Genomic DNA, 21,903 nt, shown 5'->3' with positions numbered 1-21,903 from the left:
AACGTCAATTATTTCGTTCAAGCGAATTATCGAGAACATTGTTAAGAAGTTTGTTAGGAATTAAGTGTACGAACCTAGCTTAATTTTATTTTTCGTCAGGCCCTGGCTTCGTAAAATTCGTATTTCGAGCGAGAAAAAGGTATCGTTTATGTTTTTCATTCTACAATCCTTCTTTTTCATAAAAAAAAGAGATTAAGGGAGATGCGTTGGGTGGCCGAAACTAAAAGAATATTTTTGATTTCACACTTTAACGCGAAGCGGAAGATGGCAGAATGTTGGCAAAGTTAGACCCTCTTCCTAATTGCCTCGGAAGGCAAAGTGGCCAAATATCACGAGATAAAATATATTTTTTCATTTAGCGTTTCAGCGTACTTTATAAGATCGTACGATCAAATTACATAACGTCGGTTTACAAGTAGGCGCATATATGAGATGGAAATATTTAAAGCGGACGATTTGTGCAAATAACGAAAAGATTTAATTCAGTTTACGCTATAAATTAGCAGTATGATCCGAATCAACATTCAGTTCCAACTACGCTAACCTTACCAATGAATTATATCAATTAAATTGAACTTTATTTTGCGATACACGAATATTGGAATAACCAAAATAATTCTTTAAAACTCCCATTGATCCAACTATGTTTCAAGAAACGATCAAACTATCAGAAAAATATGAAATATTCCTATTTTCATCAAACATCGAGCATCGGCGTATTACGGTGAGAATACTTGGGTTGCATGATCGCAAAAGACAATCTCCCAGGCGAATTGGACGCATATCTGAAAATCAATAGCCTCGCTTCGGCGTGACAAGCGGCCGTGCAACAATGTGCACGAGGCGTTGTACCATTGACCTTTCGCGAATCGAAACGGAATGAAACGGCATGGTTCGAGGACGGTGAAGCGTACGAAACGAGCAGGCGAATCGTCGTCAGTCGGCCAGCAATTCAGCCGATAACGAACCGCTGATTATCGTGGGACGGTATGCGAACTACCAATTGTAAAACTAGCTCGTAGAGAGAGTGTATCGCGTCCCTTGTACGTTCGAAAGATCAATCATTCGTCGTGAATCGGCTGGCAGAAAGTGTAATAGAAGACAATGGCTAGGCCAGATGAGGCTAATCTGGCAAGAAATCGTTCGGCCGTTGCTATTAACCTTTTAGCTACGATCAAAATCAACGAGTGATTGATAAATTGATTTTTGCTTGCACGCGCTGTCAGCTGGACGAGTTACGTTGTCTCTTCGCTCGAAAACTCTTTGGTGGATTTGATCAAAAATCTTATGAGATGTGTAAGTTAACATAAAATAGAAATTAGCTTTAATAAACTAACGCTAACTTAAAATTAATAAAAAAATAAGCAAAAGGACGTACCAGAATTAATTCCATCTAAAAGTCCATCGATCTGTTCGATAATCAAAGTAATACGGATCGGTGTTAACCGGCTTACGATTTCGTTCGCTTATTAAGACAAGAACGTGTGTTTAACAGTGGCGACGACCACGATCGCGGGAACAGGATTATTAACTGTGGTTGACTCGGTTAGCCGCACCTCCTACCGTATCTCTCGGTGCCTACGTGCATACAGAAAAAAGCAAACAAACCGCGAGGAAGCTGCCATCGGGACAGTCGAGGTGCAGTCCGTGTTATCTTATGGAAAGTCAGAGGTTCGTCGTTCGAGTATGTTCCATAACTCGTTTCAAGCCGTTTGCTCGACGAATAAATTCGCGCAAATGCTTTATTGCTCCATTATTCGCAGCGCTTCCGCGTGATTGAGTCGCAGAGACGAAACGATCTGCACTGTACGAATCGATTATTCGAACATGAAATCTTTTCCGCGTTGCAAATCGTTCATTAGAAGGTAAAATTTCCAGAATTTCGATAAAATCCAACGAAATCTCATTCCATCCTATCGAATATCTACTTATTCGAATAACTCCATCACTGGTGATTAGCGCGAATAAACGGATAGAATTCGATCGCCTGCAAACCTCTTTATACGCATTCTACCTCTCATTACGCGGAATGCTCGGTAACAGCAATGTTACTCGACGATATCAAACGTTACGGGTTTAAACACATACACGGATCTCTGAAACAGAGCGTGTACGGCGTCTATACGACGTTTGTTAAGCGTGTTGCAGCAGGAGTAGTCGCGGCCAGGAATATTTCGCTCGCCACGGGCTTAATTGGATTAATTAAGCGAGAGTAGCTACGTAATGTTTCTTTGAGCGTTCAACGTTTCCAACGGCACTATACCGGTACGATGGCGAGCCCGACCGTAAAATGTAAATGCTTTTCGTCAAACGTGCCACAGGGATCACGATTCGAATTCTCCGACCACGAGTTCGACGCGATCTGAACGTTTATTCGATCCGCCGAAACAGCTGCTTTCCCACGAGCGGTCTATCGTTTGGCACGAGCTATCGTCAAAGCGAGAACATCGTTGTAACCCAAAAGTGTCTACGTGTCTGACCTGCAGTATTTTAATTTAACGCCATGCTCTGCACGAGGAAACTCGACCGTGCCGACTCGTCCACTTTATAGATGTGACGTCATCCGGCTGTCTCGATTGTTTAACTTTATATCGAGCTGTAACATACGCAATATGCTCGTACTTGGTTGAATATCAGCTTTAGAAAATTAAATAACTCCAGCAAACTTGAAAGAATTACTACGAATTGGAAGCAGGAAACTTTCCCTTTACAACAACTCCTTAAAAGTTCTTCGAAGTACAAGAGTAGCCATTCTTCTTCGTGACACGAAACACAAAAGTTTGTAAGAATCGATCACCGTGACAATACAACTTTTCAATTTGATCTTCAAACTTCAACGACCACGAACTTTGTATGCACATTGCAAAACACGAAGATGCTTCGCTATCGAGGCAAGCCAACTCGATGAAACGCGCCTTTCGCGTCTCCATCCGAAAGGAACGGACGCACTGACGAGGCAGATACGCTTGTTTCCACGCTCGTCACCGCAGCATCCTTGCAAATATAAAACCAGCCTGGCTACGCGTTAATGACGACCCTTTGAATTCCCTGGGATGACAATCGCCTCCGACGAACCGGCGTTAACGACAGGAATCACCGAGCAAGAGGATGGGGATAGAGTACGGCGACGCTACATTATTGCATTAGCGTAACTTCATTAATTACACGAGGCTAAGGGGCAACGGTCGAGGGGTGAAAGGGGTTATTTCAGCGATGCATCGGCTCGTTCAACGCTGACACCGCGAGGAATAAACCAACGTTTGGTTCCGTTTCACAGGAAACACGCTCCATTTCCGATACTCTCGGAATTCCATCGTGCAAGGTGCGCCATCCTGGCTATCAGTCGAATTCATCGGCTCCCTCGAGAGACTGCCATTTAACCCTGTTTCCCTTTTCTAAACCTAACCCAAATCTTTCTTACGGTATCGAAAGGATTCTCCAAAGGTTGACAAACTGAAATCTAAGAGTCCCGTAGTTGGTGGAAAATGCGTTTCAACAGAGAAGATCGAATAGATTTATGATCTGAATAAGTTGATGGCGAAGGAATGTTCGAATTTAAGTTGCCAAGAACAAGCACGCTGTCGACAAAAGAAAGTATTCTAATTCGTCAAAAAATAAATCTATATTCTTCAGCTATCTTCTCGAAGCTCAAAACGACTTCGATCCGACCGCTTAAACTTCCTACAAGATCCAACAACACTCGAAAAACGTGCATAGTCAGCGTTCAAACAATATTACGGTAAAAGAGAGAGAGAGAGAGAGAGAGAAAGATCCGAGCAACGTTAGCAAATTAATCCATCCACGAAACTCGAATTTCCGCGTGGCTGATCCGCGAAGAGGTCGCGAAGGCCCTTGGAGAACGATAATCGTCCCCCAGGCACACATTCTCTGGCCTATCAGGACCGCTCGAATTTGAATGGTGAAACTGCTTTCCCTTAAACACGATTTCTAAGCGTTTCGGGAGTACTCGAGGACTGCAAAGCTGCTTGTGGCCCCGTCCATCCCCGTTCCACGACGATACCAACCCCCACGGCCTTTCCGTCAACGAGCGCTCCTCTCGACTCCGAAAGCTCCGTTCTCTCTGCTCTCTCCGTACTCGATCCTCTTCGGATCCGTGAAGGGGAAAATGGACGACGCTGAACGGACAGACGGAGAAATACGCGCGCGGTCTCAAAAGCAGGAGAGTCACTTTGTAATGTAGACGCGCAAATCACGTGCGTACAGTCAACAAACTCTTTAAAGCCCAAGTCCGCGCTACTACGCTCTCTTTCCAATCCCTTTGACATGTAGATACACGCGCGTATAACGTGTATGCGACGACCACGAATATTTAACGGGGCACGTCCCGTGGATGATGCTTCGGTGTCGTCATCGTCGTCGTCGTCGTGTTATTGGAAATTTAATGTTTCAATAAGGTATCCCGCGAGGGAGGATACGATGGATCGTCTGATGGAATTTTGTGACGATATTGATGGTAAATCAACGAGCAGAATATGTATATAGTACCTTTACATACGTACACCTATACAGGTATTACCTGCGATACGAAAGAATAAAATATAGTATAGGTTCCATACTTGATAGTTGACTTTAAAAAGTTGAATATAGTTAGAAAATATATCAGAGAAGGTTTGTTCTTAATATTTCGTGTCCTCTGACTTGTTCAGATAAACGAGACTCTACTACGGTAGCTAAATATTAGAACGATATCGATTGCAAATTAAGACCGACTGTACGAGTTGTCTCAATTTCCTGCTATTTTTAGAAATGTGTGTGTGTACAAATTTTATGAGTACGATCTTCTCGTTCGCACGGTTACTGCATTATGTAATAGCGCGCTTACGTACGTTGTCGGAATAACTATTCGAGAGAAATTTAACTTTTACTTGGTCGATAAAAATTTTGAGGTTCATGAGATCTAAGCAACATGTTACACATATAAAACGTTGAAGCTTCGCGGAAAATCGTAAAACGTGGTAGAAATTTCCGACGAGCGCAATTCTCCTCGTTGCTCTCTTTGCTCATCGTGTAAATAGTATTCTATGATAGAAAGGCAACAAGAAAAAAATATTATTATATTTTGTTTTATATATTGTTGCATTACATACCAAATATAATGTCCGAGATTTTAGAAGTAGGAATAAAATTATCTTCTTCGGAAGAACAAACTTTTACAAACTCTTTTTTTCAAGCTCGATAGCAGAACAGCTGAATCCTACTTTCTGCAATTACAAACACGTTCAAGAGGTAGGTTGGTCGTATTAAACTAACAGACATACGTGGGCAAACATGAAATCGTTGTGTTACAACCGTGGGACGTATCGAGCGATAAACAGTAAACGGGCAAACAGAATTTCGCAGTCGGTTGCGATTAAATCAATTTTTTCTAATGACGCAACCATTTTTGCATACCATGGCAAGATATTAACAGCGTAATAGGGTCTTAGTCATCTGTAATAAATAACAACTTGACGTAAATGTATATTTTGCCAGTCTATTTGTTCGGGAACTATTGTAACTTGTTTCGTTGCTTAATCTTCATTTTTATAATCGCGTCAGAAATTTTTGTACGTTGCTTTACCAATTAACGAGTCCGTATCTCCTCGAAAACACATTTCTGCGAATTATTTTCCAAAAGACATTACGCAATCAAATTGCCAAGCAATTACCATGAACAAATCGAGCAGACAATTTATCAACAACAAACAAGTTAAAACAACTCTGTTCGAAATTTCGAGACTGTGCCTCAGGACTTTTTTACCAAAGTCAAATAATCATCGAACAACACCATTTTGAGTAAAATAGCAGCATTGCTCTTCCGCAATCGTCCACATTAAAACAGACTCGGTTACCAAACTACCACCGTAGAGACGTCTTCCGCGAATATGCTCCACCATAATCACTTCTAATCGCCCTTCTGTCAAAGTATCAAAAAGGAAACAGACGGATGTGAAGGGTCGTAAAATTCAGGTCGTTTTTCGCAGCAGGTTCTCTGCGGTTGCGAACAAAAATCGTTGGAAATTCAAAGACGATCGAGCCGAAACTTCGTACCGAGGTGAACCATTGAAAATGGTTACCTACTACACAGTTTCCCGCTGTGCATAGCGAAAGTCTTTTTAACAATCCGACAACCGTACACAAGAGAAACGTAATGGAGACATTCGAGATAAGTTAACGAGCACGATCCACCCCGCGGTAATTTACCGTCCACCGCATTTTTCCCCGGCAGTTCGGTCGTTGCTGGCAACCTGACTTGGCGTTTATACGCCCCAACTTCAACTTACAACTTTGCACGAACGAAAATCGTTACACGGAGTGGCACTTTTCACCGGAGAGGAATTTTATTCGTGGAAAGTATTTCTGTCCGCGTGTAGACTGGAAATCGTTATTGACGTTGAACTCTGAAACATCATAAAACAACATAAAATGGCGCTCGACGTGCCAAGTATTTTCTATTCTTCCTTAAATTCAAGTAATACTCTAATGACGGAGGAATCGTTTCAACAAGAGATCCAGCTATATACCACAAGTGTCTCTTTCGATGCAAAAGAAAAGCAAACGAATGAAGCTCGTCCCTCTAAAAAGATTCCCATCTGATTAGCATCCGCAGTTATTCAAAGTCACACCTTAAAGACCTCGTCGTTCATATGGACGAAATTAAAAAGGATGAAGCGGATCTAACAAGAATATCGAAAAAGAAGCACGCGTAAGAGAGTTAATCGCTCTTTCAACGACTTATTAGCACTGATTCGGGTAACAGCAACGCGGTTCTAAACGGTTCGTCGAGTCGTCCGCTTTAAGAGAGACCTGCTAGTGTCTTAGGGCTCATCCTCAGGGTGTATCGTTTCAAAAGGTAACGTGCTTACATCGCGGGGCTCTTTGATAACGATGGAAAAAGGCGTGAACGAAAAAAGCTCGAGCATAATGTTCTCGTCGCCTCGAGACAGAGAGAACATCCTCGACACCTTTTCCGTTGATAAAATGTCGGCCTGGTAACTGCGGTTTCCACAGCCTCTGGCGTGTCCCTATGAACCAACGAAATCCCTTTGACTCGCGCTAATTCCGTTAATTGCCGACCTGGCGAAACTCCGGCGCTGTTTCGCAGCTAACCATCAACGCGGCCACGACTTTTTCACCGCGGAAAAATTGTCGTTTCCACTTTTTCCTCTTCGCCTTTGGTAACGCTCGAACACCCGGTCGGAAAACCATGTCGCCACGTAACCCGGCTATTTACATCTGTCGCGGATGCTTTCGCGCTTACGTAGCATCGTATTAAGATTATGAGCGGGATCGTTCCGGACGAGATCATCGCACGAAGAATGGCGTGCGAGAGAAACGGACGAAATAAGAAAGCAAGCAACGATGTACAGGGTGAACCACGACAGGTGGTACATTAGCACAGGAAGTCGTTTCAGATATGAAATACACTGGCTCGCGAAAATATTCCAACACCTGTAGCAATATTTTTTATTACTTCTTCTTTTGCTCTTCCATATCACAAGCGTGCTTGTATTCAACGAACCTTCGAACTCAATTTTCCAAAAAAAAAAAAAAAAAAAAAAAGAAAGGAACGGCGTCTGCAACGAGGAATCTTCATTTTTCCTTCTCGACTTACTTTTGCAGAACGTCTTGCTGCACGAGTGTATCCACCCATGCGGGTTCACCCTATATACACCTGTTCGGAACGAACCGGAAAACAGCAAACGAAAGAGAAAGTAATACTTGGAAGAAAAAAACGACGAAAGAAGCGAGATTAAAGTCTTTCTACGGACAACATTCGGGATCACTTTGGGTCGTAAGTAATTCACGGCGAAGCATCTGAAAGCACTCCGTTAAAACGTACCCTTCGAAGAGAATGAAACTTCAATCGCGTATACCGGGGCTTCTGTATTACTCTTTCATTCTCTCTTTCTCTTCTTCGACGGTGCTCCCTTCGATTTGAAAGCTCGCTGAAGGTAATTGGTTGAAAGGGAAGAAAGCGCTCGAAAGCCCGCATTCTCGTTGCCGCTCGATTTGTGGATATAATCGTTTTAATTAAGCTTGATTATCTGCTTCCCCGTGCGCGACGGGCCAAAGGAAATCAAAAGGCTTCCTTTGTTGGCCGAAATATTCCTGATCCCTCTGCACCCGAACCAGTCGAATGCTACTCCGTATTCCTCATCGCGCGACAAAGACGCGGACGGAATATGATTTTTGGACCGGAAACCGAGACACCGATAATAACGATTATCAAACTATTAATGGCTCTTCAACGGCCTGTTACGGAAATAACGCCTTAACTTTCCGACCTTTGATATCCGAACACAGGACATCGAAGCTACCAAGTGTTTGCTATTCAGTTTGCTTTAATGAAATATTATTTTATTCGTTCGCTTTACTTTTCTTAATTTCGTGTTTCTTCTAACAACGTCAAGCAATCGCGCGCTTTGGAAACATATTCGATCGTTAAGTTACATCATCATCGATGTTGCAGAGATACGTTACTTAATTGCAGTTAACTTGCATAGTTATTACAAAACTTGGCGTTCTACTTACGTACATTACGAACATTCCTAACGTATGTTATGTAGCATTCCTAAACCACGCCTGAATTTCGATCAACTACGTACATCTGCATACCAAACATAATGGCCTCGCTATTTATAAAATTCATTAGAAATTTGCCAATCCATTCGTACAGATAACCACGAAACGCCATTAATCCGAGCCTAGTTCTCAAGTAAATCAACTTCTACGTACATGCGCATAATCTTTCATCTTAAGACTGAGATAAAAAAAAGCAAGAACTTCATATTACGGAGCCTGCGAAACAAACAGTCCTGGAACCTTGAACCCCGCACACACGATCGTTTCTAAACCGCATTAGCGTAACATTGCGGCACGTTACGACTCTCGAATGTAACTGCAGGTTGCACCTACGCAAAGTGTAGGCACACGAGTTCCGCGCCTCCGGAACGTCCAGGTTCCCGATAAGGGAACGGCGTGGGGAAAATGGTGCCAAATCTACCTGGGTAATTCGTATTTCCAAGGCGCACAGCCACAGATAAGGAAAGCGACCGCGCGAAACGAATGAATTTGCCAACTTTTTTTAGCGACTTGCTGGTTCTTTGAAAAGATTTTCTTTTATTTTCCATGTACTTCTCTGAAATTTGTCTGACCGGACATTTGACAAATTATTGCGTTATATAACAATGATAATAATTCTTCGGTGGAAAAAAATGAAAAGCAGAACGGAAGTGAGGAAGGCGTCCAATACGACGAAGACGTTCGGGAACAAATAACTGAACACTCCTTTGACCACCCACCATTGCGAATCTTTAATAAGCTGCGCGTAATAACCTCTTCTGCCGAGTGAGCTAACGTATACGTGGGTGTCTTGGAGGTGTTGGACGCTTCCGGCCAACCAAAACGCTTGTAAACGGAAGACACGTGGCCAAACAAACTGATGGAAATATTTATTCGCGATGGGATCTTTTGTTGAAGCGTTGAACACAGTGTGTGTGACAAGTTTGCACGTGTTTGGAGATGTATGATCTGGTTAAAACGTATAGTTTATTGCTTGCATCTAATTTAATCCCGCTGAACTTAACGTAATATTCAAGAGTAATAATTTTAAATACTTAGCAATTGAAAAAAATATAAGATACGCGTTCGGCTAAGCAGGAAATTCATAATAACATATTTTTAGAAAATGAAACGCGTTCTGTAAATTCTGAAATTTCTATTGTTACAATCGGAATTCAAAGACTATCATTTCCAGCACGATTCCGCAGTAAAGCAAAGTAAGCAACCTGTCACTATCCGTGAACGTGTGCACATTTCCTACCATCTTCTTTATCTTTCCTAACGGATACAACTGTATCAATTTAAGTAAACTGGTGCTTCGTAAACGCCCACCTAACCAGCCTGAAGTCGTTCGGACCAGGAAGAGAACGTTCACTGTAGGAAATGTACGATATTGGTTACAAAGCTATATAATAATCTTCGTGTACGAGCATCCATTACATTGTAAGGATCAGACTGAAAGCAAACATTCAACCACGAACCTATCGATAGAACGACGCTATTCCAGTTGAAACTATAATGCTTCATATATTCTCGCAATGAAACAATTTTCCAGTCATTTTTCACGAATTTCGTGATAACATAATGAAACGTTGTTCTTCTTGAATACGACCTACTTGATTCGATGTAATTATCTGGTATGTAACTACTACGATAAGTAGAACGGTGTACCGACACGTTTTACAGCCACTGAAAAGACGACGATAAAAAGTGAAAGAAAGAAGAAAGAATGCAAAGGAAAGAGGAACAAATTTCGGATACTAAATCGTTCTCGCGCACGAGAAGATCCACGAAAACACGCTGGGTAATTTCCTTAGGTCTCATTGTTCTGGTGGTGGAAGCACCGCATCCGTCTCTGTCGACGAAGCTTCTCCGTTTCCGCAACGATGGTGGAAACGCGGCAGCATTTCCACGCCGTTGGACGCACTGCGTGCAACCGGCAAACGGCGCCGGGACAAAAACGCCGGTGCAGCAATCACAGGCAAACGAACAGGCTGTGCAGCTTTGTTTCGAGTGCACCTTGCTCCGTTTCAAAAGATGGAACACGGCGTGCGCTCGAGGATCGGCTCAGACAGCAATTACGCGCGTTCGATGTAATCGGTCAGAAACGGTGGACCGACGATACCACGGATGTTTAAACGTTTTCCTCTCCTTGGTGGAGAAAAGAGATCGGTCGTTGAACGAATCGAACGCGAGATTTTCGATCGTGCTCCGACAATTGGTTTAATCTGACCGATTACTCCAATCGATGAATTGCTCCATTATGAGCCTCGCATTGTGTATGATGGGACGTAAATTGGTTAACGTAAATTGGTAGGTGCAAACGCGTGCTTAACGATGGGAGCGAGTGATAGAAGCTTCAGAAATTAAAGGTAATTAACGCTGAATTTAAGCCTGTCGGTTATGTTCTTCTCTCGAAACGCGTCTCTAATTTACCATCGATCGACGATACCGAAGAGTCGGTAAAAGAAAAGGGAGAATAGAAACTCGTTCAACTGTTTCATATCTCATTTCATTCCCACGCACCGTCAATAAGAATAGACCGCCAACAGAGGATTATTTCTTCTTTTGTCATCTTATCGACGAGTCTGGCCGACTTCTCGAGCTCGCTAGTATATACTTCGAAAAGGTTAAAGGAGCTTCTTGGCCGCGCATTCTCCCGTTTGAAAAGAACGGCCAAAGGGGCAGAAAGAGAGAAAGGGAGGGCCGGCTGTCCTTCTTCCTTTCTCTTCTCGACAATGGGGGCGTTCCACTGAGTTATCGATCGTTTTCACGTTCCTGAGGCACAGGAACAGGCCTCGAGAGAGCCTCGACTTTGCCGAGTACGAAGCCACGACTCGAATTCGTGACTCCTTCCAACCATCGAAATCGATCCTTTCGAGAGGCGATACATCGATCTGACTCGCCGAAGGAAGCTTTCTAGAACGGTCAGGACCGCGATAGACTGCCACGAACGTTATATACGTGTACGCGCGTTCGTCTAATAATAGATCCGAGTTTGTACATTAACGAACTTCCGTGAACTCGCCGTTAAAGGAAACGAGGAAACCGGAAAGCCGAAAGTGCGGAGTAAATATAGACGGCTGCCTTCTGGCCGGGACAGCTGTGAAAACTCGGCGGACTTCGACGCGAAGTAGTCGAGCTACGCAGTTCGACAAGATTCCCATTGATAAATTTTCAATCGATCGTCTAACTCGGTTTTAGCAGAAATTTTTATAAATTTTAAATCGGTCTCGCAAGTGGATATTTCAATTTATCATTCCAAGATCAGTGAAAAGATACATACGATGATAAATACACTTTTATCGATTCGATAGGATTGTGATTATTCGTGTAAAGATATTCCATCTAAATTATTATACCATCCTGAAGAGTTTTATGGTATCCACTTATTTAGAAGACGTATGTATATATAAAATTATGTAACAACTGTAGAGAAAGGAACTGAATTACGAGTACTTCGTAATGCGTAGAATAACACGGTATTTTCAGTTGAAACCACTTACCTCGACAGCCGAGATACGTCTATTTAAGGAACATTAAATAAAACACGAGCAATGAGCTCGCAAACGGAATAACCGGAGTCGTTTCTCACGGCAGATAATCGAGCGCAGCCGATACGTAATTTCACGCGGTATCACGCGTCAATTTGAAGCTTCAATTCCGAGCAATCATGTTCTAACAGTAATTTCGCCTAATGTTCGCCATTACCAGCGTCCAGACAGGAACAAGCTCGGCTACAACTTCGTGTAAACCGTCAAACGCTAATATTGTCCTTTAAGCCTGCGGGTTATACGCGAGACAGAGACAGTGAGACAAAGTGAGGGAAGTGGCACACGAGAGAACATTTGAAACACGTGCTGAGGATTGTAATTTAGGCGCGACTGCGACTCACGCCACCACGAAAAGCATACAGAGTTCACAAGGAACAACGAGTTGCTGTACGATGAACAGAATCGAACGAGCAATTTCGTCTACGTATCTCGTTTTTCTCTATTTCCACGGCATTGCGCGACAAAGAGGTTTCCAGATGAAGTTTACACGAGAAACAGATACACCGTTTACCCTTAAGCCGCGCACTCGCTGCCGAATATGTTCGCTAACGGTGACTGAGACGAACATTTTACGACTGCGATTTCCTTAGGAATAAATTCACGACTAGTTCTTGAAAGATACAAATAATATTTATAAAAATATACTTAGGATATTGATATATGCTAGTCTGCCGAAGCTCGGTTCGTAAAGTTACAAAATTATTTGTTATACACTCGCTGCTCGATTTTATATCGCTTATTTCTACTTGTGAAATTTATGAAAAGATACAAATACACAAGATTAATCGAATCATGGAAGCCGTACTAATTCAATTGTGTTTCTTCTTATCACGATAGAGAAGTCAGACTGTGGGAAGCTTTTCGAGCTACGTGAAATATTCAGTCGCGAGAGGTGGCGCGTAAAAGGCAAAGCAACGCGCGGCGAGATTCAGACGAAACAATCTGATCGTATCTCGACAAAGCCGGTACCTCGACGATCTTACGAATTCTCCACGGTCATTCGTGACGAACCATTAAGAATTCCAGCGAGCGAGCTCGTTTCGCGTTCACGTGCTTCGAAATCAGTTATCGGAGCGTGAAATTTTCACACCCTTCGCGCGGAAGCGTACTATATTTGTAAGAGGCTATTGATTATGGTTGAACTGTTGCCCGATCGATCCATGGGACACGATACGGCCAATTTAAAAAGGCATTGTATGGGAAAGAGAGACGACGAACGAAATCAAGCAAAAGGAAGCACGATAGGCGAAAGGTACGAGAGATAAAACGAAAAGAAGAGAAACGAGACACGATGGACGAAACTTTCGGGAAAATAGGGCACCGCTAAGTAAAACGAACGCCAAAACCGCGATATAAAACGAAGATATCAAGTGCAAAACGTATAAAAAACTATCCAATGCAAAATGAAACGAAGGAAATCTCTATGGATGAAACAAGACGAGAGGGAAACGCGTTGAGAGAAAGCAGGACACGATGAACAAAAACCAGAGGAAAATAGCACATTAAACGCAAACCGATATACAAATAAACAGGACTAGATGCGAAACGTATATAAAGAAGAGATATGAACGACAAAACGAAAGAAAGAAACAAAGCGCGAGAAAAAAGAACGAGATAAAAGGGCAACGCGATAAATAAAATGGCGTAGGAAGTAGGGCATCGAATACAAAAGGATCCACCAAACGTACCAAATAGAAAACCATATAAAGAAGGGCAGTAAATGGAAAACGATATAGAAAAAAAAGCATAGGAAGCGTAAAACGAAACGGAAAAAGACGCGACGATGGGCGAAACGAACGACAGAAACTTACAACAGAAGCGCTCGACGAAAAGGGAAGCGGCTATATATCGTGAGCAAAGTGCGTGCATGCGTGCGTGCGTGCGTGCGTGCGTGCGTGCGTGCGTGCGTGCGTGCGTGCAACGTTCGTACAATTAATGACGGAATCGCGTGTGTGACTTCTCGAACGTCGGAAGGGTGCAGCTCGAGTGCACCACCTTTGGAAAACAGTGAAGGCACGCGTCGTCTACCTGCAGCACGCCTGCGTGCACCGACTGCATAGGTGCACGCATGTTCCTGCAGGGGGTTGCCCGACGTCGGTGCATGATTTACAAAGTGTTTACCGGATCCATACAGCCCTCACGAAAACTGGTGACGTTTCTAATTAGTCCAAGCTACGAATAAACGTCGTGTCACTCGGAATCGTGTTCGTTAACTCGCGGTGTTTAGGGATATGCGATTTACATCTTCTTAAATGACTGTGCAGATTTTCTCGCGGTAACGTTACGATACGACGATGTATTTACGAGCAGCGATTTAATATGAAGCGATGCGAAGACTCGGATATCATTTAGAGAATCTGTTACACGAATTGATAGTACGATGAAGAGTTGACGCGTCGTTCGAAGTCCAGAAGTTTGTTCGAACATATAACTATGCAAGATTTGTATTTGGTTTTCTTCTGCGAGAAAACAAGACCGTGTTCAAGGATAATTTTACTTTAACAAGGTGCGAGAGAAATAATTGCGACTAAAAATTGATAAGTAGCAGAGAATTTTCGAATGATCTCTTAAGTTACTACATATCTCTAGGAAGAAAATTAACCTCTGTGTAGGAAATTATTAATTAAATAATGAAATTGTATTACACAGGAAATAGTAGTACTGAAAATTAACAAAATATTAATTACAAAAATATATGGATACTCGCTTGCATCTAAAGTTAAAACTCGTGTCGTTAAAATAATTAGGTATAACCAGCACCGTAGATGCTTTGCGAGATTTACGATCCTGTTACGAATAACTACACGAACAAAATTCTCGACGTTTTAATTTACGTTAAACGTTTTGCTTTAATGGGAGTCTGATTAACGACGAAGGAGACTGTAGTATGCAGGCTTCGCTCAATGCTAAATAAGATACTAAATAAAAACAGAGCGTACAAATTCCTTTCTTATATACAAATGCAAATCCCATCCTTACACGCGTCTTACCATGTTTGCGAATTCTCGAAAAGCCCACATTTTGCTACCGTTTCTCCGAAAATACTCTTCCACGAGCGTGCTATCCTGTTACAGAGGAATTTTTCATACGGTACGACGTATAAACGTCCAATTACGATCTCAAACAAACAATCTTTTAAACTCATCGGCTTTTCGCCAATTCCGCTCAATAGCGTTCAAACGACACAGACAGAGCGTGCTTCTGAACGCCGCACAATACGCGGAAGAAAATTCATAAGCAAAGCCGCAAAGCCGTCGCTTCGGGGAACGAACAAATCTTCTAGCCTCCGTGAAACTGTGTAATTCCGTTATTTATTTACGCGAGGCCAGAAGGAGGAGAGAAAGAAAGGAAACAATTGGTAACACGCGATTCGCGCATACACGCGAGGACACGAATGCTGGCGTCTTGCGATCCTCGCAACCCCTTCGGGGAATCCCTAGCCGCGTAGTGTGAGGTCGCGAGCGGTGTATAAGCGGGGACACGGACGTAAGTGACTACGGACCACTCCGGAGGGTGCGAAGATAAACCCTGTAAACATTCGGGATAAAGCGGGTCCCCGGGGAGACGAGAGAAGAGATTCAAGAAAAGACGAGCACGCCCCGTCCCGTGCAGCCACTGTTCGACGATTAAAGGCCGTGGAAAGAAGAAAATGCAGAGGAGAGATTGAATTGCGGCGTACAATGTGTTAAAACGACCGCCCAAAGCGAAGAAAGTTGTAGTTCTTTCGTATTTCTGTTATATTCCATTACTTATAACCATTCTTTAACTTTGCAAATCCTTCAGGATATTTAATTCGGATATTATTTTCTCGAGAAAATGAAACAATTAAGATCCCCTAAAAATTGTTCATAGCTGAGTTTGACGAATTACAAGGCGAGTTATACTTCGCTTCGTTCTAATACCCTTTTGACGCGAGCGATCCACCCTTAAGCCCAGATAATCCTACCCGACAATAAATTTTTATACGTTTAAATCACTACCGAAATTGGATTTTGTCTTGTTAGATCGTCGAAACTTCCCACTGTGCGACAAAATGAAAATTTCTTCGCGATGCATTGGCGGTGAAAAAGGGGGGTGGAGAGTCGCGGCTAAACAAAGTCGAGAAGAGAACAATGTGCGAAGAGAATATACGGAACGGAGCACATCAGCCACGGTTGGGGTGCGTTTGATTAAACCCGGATTCATGGAAGAACTTCATTTCCACGGAATTGATTTCCGTGTGCGAAGACAAGATAGCGGGAACGCGACAGAGATACGATCGTTGCTAGGAAAGCAAAGTTTACGGAGACCGGCGTAGATAATGGGCCGTATTCTCTGGTACTATAAATGAGATCAGCAAATTGGAGAACGTGATCGCTATCGGAGATAATGCATCAGCTGTTCGCGCCTTTATCGCGATAAAAAGCCACGCTTTGGCGTGGCTAAATATTTGCGCATCGCTCTCTTCTTCGCAACGATAAGTCTGCGTTTACGCGAGATAAGAACAGCAGATAACAGGTGACTTGGGTGCTGTTAAGTATTCAAATATTCGGGCTACTTCTGCCCTCCGTTAAATTTAAAAGAGACCAAAGGGTATCTCTAGAATTATTATCATCCAAAAATCACAACGATTCCCATCTCATTCGAAATTCAAAGGATCCGTCGTAACATGAATTCGTGACAGAGATAGCATACAAGATATATGTTACACACGCACACATCTCCGCAAGAATTTACTAACACAACTCGTTACCTCAAATAGCACACATTACAGTATCTTCTTTTCTAAAAAAAAAAAAAAAGAAAAAAACATATCGTTTCGAGCAAGAAAACCCCATAGACTTCCGGAAAGACAGTGGAAGCCGGATTTTTATCCGGCCACAATGCTTGGACGTGGACAATGTACGCTGGAGACCGTACACGAGCGAAAGGGAAACAGGCGAAAGTGATATAGACAGACAGATAGACAGACAGGAGGGCACCGCGTAACCGTACGAATTCCGAGCAAGAAACGTGGTAGAATAACGCAACACGCATGCAGGAACCGTTTCAGGACTTTATCTTTATTGGACATTTCTATCTTTTTTCTGTCTGGCCGCTTGGCTCGTCGAGTACCGCGGAAAATGGGTGTACGCATCCCACACGCGCGAGGCACACGGGTCTGCGTACGGCAAAAAGGCTGTGCGTCTCTTACCACCCCCTTCTTCGCCTTCTCGTCCCAAGTATTCCCTTTCTGGAGAATACCGGTGTGCACAGAGAGAAAAGAAAGAAATAGAGAAAAAGAGAGAGAGAGAGCTCTATTAATAGACGACGCACTTATACTTCGAAAGCGGTGCGGCTTCATCGAAGCTTGGCGAATATCAGAGTTCCGTTCCATAGCATGAGCAAAGAGGGGAGAGAGGACGAAGAAAAGCGGAGCAACAGGGATCGAAAAAAAGAACGCGAAGAAAACGAAGGGAAAGGAAAGAATGAAAAAAGAAGAGAGAAGACAGGGAAAAAGCGGACCCCGGTTGAAGACCTCATCGATCGACTCGCCGCCGGCTCAATATCCTTGAAAAGCGCAACGCGCCAGCGTAATTGCGATGGAGGTCATGAACAAGGTCAATAACCACGTACAATCCCCGCTGAAATACTTTCTATCGAATGTGGAAGCTGCGAGAGTCATGGACTGGCGGCTGAATTTCAACGGGGCGTCGCGCCGCCGCTGTCGATCGATCGGTTATCGAAGAGTTGCAAACGTTCTACAGAATCGCACTGGAGAACGATGACATTGAAAATTCCGCTGTCGGAAAACTTCGGCTGTTCGGCTTTCATTTCGTTGAAATTATAAATCGTCTTGCGGAATATGAAAGGGTTCGACTAACGAAGATAAAAGAAGAAAATATTAATTACCGATTGAAAAAGAAATTTTAAACGAGTTCGATAAAAGCTCGATCAAAATTATCGGAGATAACGCAACGTTCTTTGAATTTAACGACTCTAAACCGATATAAAACGGAACGATCGTATTCCCGGTATAACAACAAAACAATACCTACTCCTTGCTATCTTATTGAAACAACGTTAGCGAATACGTAATAATCGCGATCAGACAGCAAAAAGATCAGAAGGGACGGATAGAAACTGTGTCGCTAATTCCGCTAATTCGCTACTCGAGTGACCATTCTCGGGACAAGAGTGTTCTCGGTTGGTGTACCTACATAAATATATCTCTGTTGGCTCTCTGTTCCAGAGAATAGCTCTTAGCTCGTGCGAAAGAAAAGCGGAACAACCGAACGAAAAAACGAACAGGGAGATGAATTCGTTCTCCTTCTCGTCTAACCGGTCACCACTAACCTATTGTACTCGCCTTCGACGCGTTCTTCGCCATGTAAAATTTAACGAGCGCTTGTAATTCTAACGTATCTCCTCGTTTCCCTTTCTATCACCTTGTTTCGGAGCAAAAATATCGACAATGTACAGTTGCGAGGATACGATCGTAAAAATGTACGACGAATCTCGTACGACACAGGATTAAAAGCGCGAAGAAAGAAAAGCTTCGAAGAAACTTCGTTTAAAGCTCGCACCTATCTATAATCATTACGGCGATCGTTTTTATAGTCGCAATTAAGCGCAAACGCGCGAGACCCGGTGTCACGCGCGATATTGCTTCCGCTTCCGGTAAACGCGAAGACGATTCAAACTTACCATCGCACGCTGGGAGAACCTCTGTCTCCAACCGTGAATTGATAAGCAATGTTAGCCTGAATGTTCCCTTCGACTGATAAGACTAGATTACGACTTGGACGCACGAGCATCTGGCGTCGTCTACGTTAACCTTGTTCTTCCGCGTTAACCTCGTTCGTTTCACGGAGGCCGCGTGGCTCTGCGATAGTGTACATCCTCGAATTGACCGTCGCCGTATCGAGCAAATCTTATTACGGGGAAATTGCGCGTACCAAGTAACGATTACGAGCGACGTTGATTTCGACGATTTTACGTCGAATACTGTTAAGTACACGAGATTGGAACGTATAAAAATGCAAATTACCGATAACTTTACGAATGTTAGAGATAAGAATTTAGCAAACAGTTACAGCAACGTGTGAATATTACGTGACTGGAGTTGCTATTGAGTTTTAGGAATGAAATTGTAATAGTTATTTTTTAGAAAATGTTCTCAAAGGTAAACGATCATTTTCTTTATTTTTTTTCTTCTAAAAAGAGCTAGGTCATGTAGTCAGACTCGGAAGATTATGCAGATATCTAATTTACCATATATTATACAATTGAGTTAACGAAAAATTAAAACATCTATTATTTTTCAAAAGAATCGTAACGAGATTAGGATTATCTACTGTACAGTGTATATACCTTCAAAACAATACGGGTTTCAAATACTTATCGCCGCTATATAATATTTTAGATACCAAAACTTAAACAATTTTCTATTTTTCCGAAGGATCGTAACGAAATTACAATAGATGTGACATTGACAAAAATATGGATTTGAAACTGCTCGCGATAATCTTGAGATACCTTACGGTACTCCCAAACATAAATGCCGAACGAATTAACGTTAACCTTGTCCGTCTTGTTAACCTTGTTCAGTTTACTCGAATCGAGCATGCCCGCTCGCCCACGTAGCCGCCAGGAATCGTGAAAGTGATGTTATAGGTAGGCATAAGCGACGCTCGTGCCCGCGAGCTAAATTCCACTTCCATCGAAAAAGAAGAAAACAAAAATTCCGAAGTGGCGCACGCATATTTTTCATAGTCGATAAATAACAACAAATCTTTCGATCAAAGTCAATGACCACACCTGTAGCGTTTGGCAACGCTGCGGGTGTGGACTTCACACGGACATCCGTACGTGAAGACGAGAAAAAAGAAGGAAAATGGAAGAGACTGGAGAGTTAGACGCAGATTCAAGATACAAGAAATAAAGATATCAACGAGAAATCCGTGCCAATGACACCGAATCTCTGCGTCTGTCCCTTCGATATTTTCCAGATCATTGAGCACCGTTGCCGGATACGTCATCCTATGATGGTATATATGTATACTACTTTGTTCGCGTCCAGCGAACACGCCGCCCTCGTGTTACGAGGATATCCGCGCTAATACGGCAACGAGAGGGATATACGATTGTCCTTACTACATATTTGTAGCTGTCTTTCCATTCAGACAACGTATATATATTACAGGCTATATGTTATATCATGACATTAACGAAAAAGGGATACGCAGATTTGAAATAGTGAAACGTCAGTTTAAAGAATCGAAGTATCTTGTCACTCCATTTGGCAGCTGTACAGTTATGGTAGAAAGGATGAAACGTGTAACGCATAGCCTCGGGACCGATTGGAGACGCGGTTTAAAATATTATTCCATGTGAATACTCACCGGAACGATGGCCCGGGTGCTCTAGCTGTCGCCTAACGATTCCGGCTACTCCACGAGATCCCGCGAGGACGAAAAATCCTGTCGCACAAGCGTCACGCACTGTGTCAACCACGACGGTACTCTTACGACCGATCGGTCGAAGGACGAGAGACGTTTCCCGGTGCACCACGGACGCACTCGTGTATTCGAACGCGTATCTCGAGTGCTACGCGATACGATATCGATGGGCCTCGGGCCGCCATGCACTGACTGTCGAGACTGCGGCCGCTTGTCTCGCGCATGTCTTCATCGAACGCGCGCGCATCTCCCGTTTCGAACGACCCGTGGAATGCCGGGAGCTTGCTGCCAGCGCTATCTTTCGGTGGATCTCGCAAGTTACATTGAATCTCCTGTTGTATAGGTAGGAAACCTACAACCCGACATTCCATCGCAGATGGAGTACAGAATGGACGTGACATTACTGTACGATACTAATTAAAGGATTCGTTTAATTATTTTCAAATAAAATTGAAATTTAATATATCTGAACATAAAAATATAAATTTTTGAATCTTTTGAATCTATTTTTACTCTTGCATTCTCAAATCGATTATTAGATACACGGATACTGGGAGTTCGGCTACAGGCATCAAGAAATTTAAGGGATGATTCTTAAAACCGAACTAAGACGAAAATCAAAAATGAAAAATTGCGCTTTCGATTTTGTTTTTCAGTTACTGACAATTAAAAATCGGTCACAATATCCCTGCACGCGAGCAAACCCTTTTATACGAATGAAAGGATGTCTGCCTAGACAGCGGGGCACACAGTGATCCTTAATTAAACCGAACGACACATGAAGGGAAACTTATCTCGGCAAGTCGTATGGAAGAAGACCATGATATTCAGAGACGTAAACGAACCCACGCGACGTTTTTGTAAAAAAAGAGAATGGTAGATTGAACATTAAACCTGCTTACTCTTGAACATCCATAAGAGGTTTGGATAGAGTTATTTAATTCTAGAATACTCCGTTCTTATTTATACTTTACTCAGTACGAAAAATACTTGTTATTAGTTACTCTTCTAAATTATATCTCAATTATATTTCACTAATGTAATAATCCATAGATGCATTGATATGAACACCTAGTTAGGATCGCAGCCAATTAGCTCATATTACTTGCCATATAATTGATAATTATACCAGTTATACAGTTAATTACTTTGCTATATAGTGGCATAATTAGTAATTATATATCAAATAATATGATTGCCCAGGTCTCACCACGAGGAGGTGCTGCGAATGGAGACCCACCCTATCCGCGACCCATCCACCCTCCGTTTACGCAAAAAAATCTTAATAATTCATCATCAAATAAATACTCCTTTTGGTGTTCGTTTACATAATGTTCAAAACAAACAGCAAAAGGAACTTTAAT

The 21,903-nt window shown here is 42.7% G+C and overlaps 1 protein-coding gene across 1 annotated transcript in view; it reads right to left on the bottom strand.

Annotated features, from left to right (window-relative positions):
* Positions 1-20,754, bottom strand: part of LOC117163360 (uncharacterized) — a 146,269-nt gene extending 125,515 nt beyond the window's left edge. The window contains exon 1 of the mRNA XM_033345568.2: positions 20,483-20,754. The gene's annotated coding sequence lies outside the window, so the exon portion shown is untranslated. The remainder of the gene's footprint in view (positions 1-20,482) is intronic.
* Positions 20,755-21,903: the final 1,149 nt, after the last annotated feature.

Source organism: Bombus vancouverensis, chromosome 10 (assembly GCF_051014615.1).
Source record: "Bombus vancouverensis nearcticus chromosome 10, iyBomVanc1_principal, whole genome shotgun sequence".
In the NCBI taxonomy this organism is placed as follows: Eukaryota; Metazoa; Arthropoda; class Insecta; order Hymenoptera; family Apidae; genus Bombus; species Bombus vancouverensis.
This window is presented reverse-complemented; position numbering and strand designations above follow the sequence as displayed.